Raw genomic sequence first — 5,022 nt, 5'->3', positions numbered from 1 at the left:
AGCACTTTCCATTTCTTACTGCTGCGTAAAGTTACGTCTACATATTTAATAGATGTGATTGTATCAAGGATCACAATACTTATGATGTATTCAAACATTACAGGTTTGTTTTTCCTACTAATCTGCATTAACTTACAGTTTTCTACATTTGAAGCTGCGACTGCTCAGACTAACTAGAAGTATTTTCTAAATTATCTTGTATCCTCCTACAGCCACTCAACACCACAGCATCGTCAGTAAGTACCCTCAGATTGCTGCCCACCCTATCCGCCGGATAATTTATGTATCTAGAAAATAACAGCAGTTCTATTACACGTCGGCAACGGCCTTGCCGCAGTGGAAACACCGGTTCCCGTCAGATCACCGAAGTTACGCGCTGTCGGGCGTGGCAGGCACTTGGATGGGTGACCGTCCGGGCCGCCATGCGCTGTTGCCGTTTTTAGGGGTGCACTCAGCCTCGTGATGCGAATTGAGGAGCTACTGGACCGAATAGTAGCGGCTCCGGTCAAAGACATCCATCATTACGACTAGGAGAGCGGTGTGCTGACCACATGCCCCTCCTATCCGCATCCTCACCTGAGGATGACACGGCGGTCGGACGGTCCCGGTGGGCCACCTGTGGCCTGAAGACGGAGTGCATATTACACATCACAGGGGCACTCCTGATGGTACCCTTGTCTCTCATGAACACTACTCGACGAGGATAACGTAAGGGGTTCATGTACTTCAGAAGTCTTCGAGCCACTCCACATCTGGGAACCATACCGTATGCTCGTACCTTCGTTAACAGTCTGCAGTGAGGCAAATGCTGCTCCAATATCTACGCTTGAACGACTACAGACAGGACGGTCATATTCACAGAACATGTACATTATTATGTTTTACGCAAACGGATAGCATTTCAGTCACCTCGGTTCAGAAAGTGTCGTGTTCCCTAGTAGGCACATATCCGCCATGGCCCTGATAACTTGTTGCCTGCGCGGTAGCATCGACGCGTGTTAGGTGCGAATGGCGTCCTGTCGTATATTCACCAATTCTGCATTCAGTGGCTGGCTTTGGGTCACAGCGTTGAACCGGTCGTGTCACCATACCACACACATTTTCGACTGGCAACAAGTCGGGTGATCTGGCAGTCTAGGGCAAAAAGCTGACATCCTGCGGCACCAAGAAGGTACGTGTTGCTACAGCAACATGAGATCGTGGATTGTCTTGATGAGAAATGGCGTCTGGGGTGTTATGCAGGAACGGGTTGCAGGATGTCATTCACGTAGGTCACAATATTCACAGTGCCCTGGACACACACCAACTCATGTGGTTATACACAGTTGCACCATAAGGCCTTGAGCTGGCGTTGAAAGTCTCGTGTTGGCGCTGTACACAGAGTGCGCGAAGGAACTTGGCCCCCTTCTTGCAGCGGTGTACCGTAGGTCTCTAGAAGAGCGTAGCGTTCCAAAGGATTGGAAAAGGGCCCAGGTCATCTCCGTTTTCAAGAAGGGACATCGAACTATAAACCTATATCTCTAACGTCTATCAGTTGTAGAATTTTGAAACACGTATTATGTTCGAGTATAATGACTTTTCTGGAGACTAGAAATCTACTCTGTAGGAATCAGCATGGGTTTCGAAAAAGACGATCGTGTGGAACCCAGCTCGCGCTATTCGTCCACGAGACAGAGGGTCATAGACACGGGTTCCCAGATAGATGCCGTGTTTCTTGACTTCCGCAAGGCGTTCGATACAGTTCCCCACAGTCGTTTGATGAACAAAGTAAGAGCATATGGACTATCAGACCAATTGTGTGATTGGATTGAAGAGTTCCTAGATAACAGAACGCAACATGTCATTCTCAATCGAGAGAAGTCTTCCGAAGTAAGAGTGATTTCAGGAGTGCCGCAGGGGTGTGTCGTACGACCGTTGCTATTCACAATATACATAAATGACCTTGTGGATGACATCGTAAGTTCACTGAGGCTTTTTGCGAATGATGCTGTGGTATATCGACAGCTTGTAACAATTGGAAATTGTACTGGAATGGAGGATCTGCAGCGAATTGACACATGGTGCAGGGAATGGCAACTGAATCTCAATGTAGACAAGTGTAATGTGCTGCGAATACACAGAAAGAAAGATCCTTTATCATTTAGCTACAATATAGCAGGTCAGCAACTGGAAGCAGTTCATTCCATAAATTATCTGGGAGTACGCATTAGGAGTGATTTAAAATGGAATGATCATATGAAGTTGATCGTCGGTAAAGCAGATGTCAGACTGAGTTTCATTGGAAGAATCCTAAGGAAATGCGATCCGAAAACAAAGGAAGTAGGTTACAGTACGCTTGTTCGCCCACTGCTTGAACACTGCTCAGCAATGTGGGATCCGTACCAGATAGGGTTGATAGAAGAGATAGAGAAGATCCAACGGAGGGCAGCGCGCTTTGTTATAGGAGCATTTAGTAATCGCGAAAGCGTTACGGAGTTGATGGATGAACTCCAGTGGAAGACTGTGCAGGAGAGACGCTCAGTAGCTCGGTACGGGCTTTTGTTGAAGTTTCGAGAACGTACCTTCACCGAGGAGTCAAGCAGTATATTACTCCCTCCTACGCATATCTCGCGAAGAGACCAAGATGATAAAATCAGAGAGATAGAGCCCACACAGAGGCATACCGACAATCCTTCTTTCTACGATCAATACGAGACAGGAAAAGAAGGGGGAACCGATAGAGATACTCAAGGTACTTTCCGCCACACACCGTCAGGTGGCTTGCGGAGTATGGATGTAGATGTAGTGTATGTTTTGTGCTACTGCAGTCACTGCGATTCCTCTCCTTCTATTCAAACAAACAGAACCTGGATTCGTCCGAAAACTCTCTCTGATGCCATTACTGTCCCCAGTGACGTCTCTGCATACGCCATTCCCATCTAACATATTTCCGCACATTCGTCAAAGATAGGCGGAGAAGTGTACGACGCGTACGTAACTCATCCCATAATAAACGGTGACGGACTGTCATCGCTGATAGTGTATGACGTGTTACACTGTTCCACTATTGCGCCAGAGCCAAGGAGGGCGCAGTACTGTGCTGCAGTGGCATTCGGATGAGGTGTCATGCTTGTCCGGAGGTTTTTCTGGGTGGTGCAAACTGACACATCTCGTCGTGTTCTACGGCCTTCTGTGAACCATTCTGCACACACTCGTTGCACTACCGAAACACTTCGTCTCACAGGAGCAGCAATTTTGCAAATGGATGCAACACATTCTTTCATGCCAATAATGCCACTGTTTCAAAGTCACTGATATGATGGTACGCTTCGCAATACGCCTGCGAGGTATCCTGCATGCCTTCTCAAGTCATACCGATCCATTACCTTAGGTTTATAGCGACAACGAGAGCGGCAGGCACATTTAACCGGTACGTGGCATTGCATCGCGATTTAAGTGTTGACTTTGAACCTGCGGGCCGACGTGATTCAAATGATAATCATTTGTGCAGCTCATACTAATTTACGTGTTATGCGAATATGATCTTCCTATCTCTATCGTTCAAGGTGTTAGGTTTTTCTGAACATGAGTGTAGATATATGAAATCTGAGAGTTGTCCTTCATCAATAGTTCACTGGTAATCATGCGAGAAAAGGGCAAGTGGAGTTTCGCCCGAGCCTTGCTTTCTAAAACCTTGCTGATTTGTGAACGGGAGCTTTTCAGTCTCAGGGAAGTTTATGTACTTGAAATGAGAATATGTTCAAGAATTCTACAGCAAACGTATGTTAGGGATGTTGCTCTGTAATTTTACTGGCCCGTTCTTTCATCTTTCTTACTTATATATGTTCAGAAGTCATCTGCGTTTTTCTCCAGTCGCTTTGGACGTTGTACTGGGAGAAAGATTCGCGATAAATGAAAACTATGTAAAGAGTTCAGTGCGGACTGGTCAAAGTCTGGCTGGACAGAAGCCTTAGACCCGCTTAGCGCTTTTTCGTAGGACAGGAAATTTCTATGTTTCTCAAAAAGATCTTTTGTTAAAGTCTCGCGTATCACTCTTTTCGCTGACGCACCGAATTTCAACAGATTTTTCTCTGTCGTCATTTACGAGTTTTATTTTGAAACGAGAGTGGAACAGTCTTCCCATCCTCTGCATTTTCCGCATTTCGTTAACATAAACCTCCCATGTGCGTCAATCTGTTCATGAAAATCTAATCAAATTTCCTGAAGAAGTTCCTCAGATTAGCTTCCACATACAGACAGAAAACCGCAATGAGGTCTTCAGTTTATAACATATATATAGATGACAGATTATTTTTATAATTTATTAATAAAAATACTAGGCTTCTACTCCTCCTGAATAAAACTTCGCATTTCTCAACATTAAGGGCTGTTTTCGGCCATTGTCCCGGGCTCACATTTTGTCAAAATCAATAATTTTTAGTAGATAGCTACATCATCCGCTGAGAATGAGAACTGCAAATAAAGATATCCACTAAGCCATTAGCAGTGAACAGTAAACAAGAGCAGAGGGGGTACTGGTTAGTAGCAAATACAGGGTGGTTCCGTGATGATGTCATAAACTTTCATTGATGGTGGAGAGAGGTAGATCTATAAGTCTGAGGTGAAGGACGCTGGTCCGGAAACGACAGGGTAGAGTTTTATAAGCGAGAATCCGACAGTGGAATACATGCACCGGCACTGTTGTCGCTAAGACTGTTTGATACCCAGATTCCTGGAACATATCTCACTCATTATTCGTCAGATGATTTGGTACCGGCGTGGTGGAGCCGCACTTCGCTTTGGACTTCCGTTCGTCAACACCTGGGCCAGACATAACTTAAAGTCTGATAGGCAGAGAAGGCGCTGTTCCGTAGCAGCTAAGTTCGCCTGATATCACTCCCCTTGAATTCTTCTTGTGGGACGATGTGAAAAGTCTTGTGTACGAGATGCCTGTTGAGACCGTAGAGGATCTCCTCGCAAGAATCTGGCAGTCTCTACTAAAGGACTCTGAGGATCGTATGACGATGCCGTATCTGTACTGAC

The 5,022-nt window shown here is 45.7% G+C and overlaps 1 pseudogene; it reads left to right on the top strand.

Annotated features, from left to right (window-relative positions):
* Positions 1–318: 318 nt before the first annotated feature.
* LOC124620436 lies at positions 319–436 on the top strand (annotated as a pseudogene).
* Positions 437–5,022: the final 4,586 nt, after the last annotated feature.

Source organism: Schistocerca americana, chromosome 6 (genome assembly GCF_021461395.2).
Source record: "Schistocerca americana isolate TAMUIC-IGC-003095 chromosome 6, iqSchAmer2.1, whole genome shotgun sequence".
Taxonomy (NCBI): domain Eukaryota; kingdom Metazoa; phylum Arthropoda; class Insecta; order Orthoptera; family Acrididae; genus Schistocerca; species Schistocerca americana.
The sequence above is the reverse complement of the archived record's forward strand: the minus strand, read 5'-3'. Positions and strand labels throughout refer to the sequence as shown.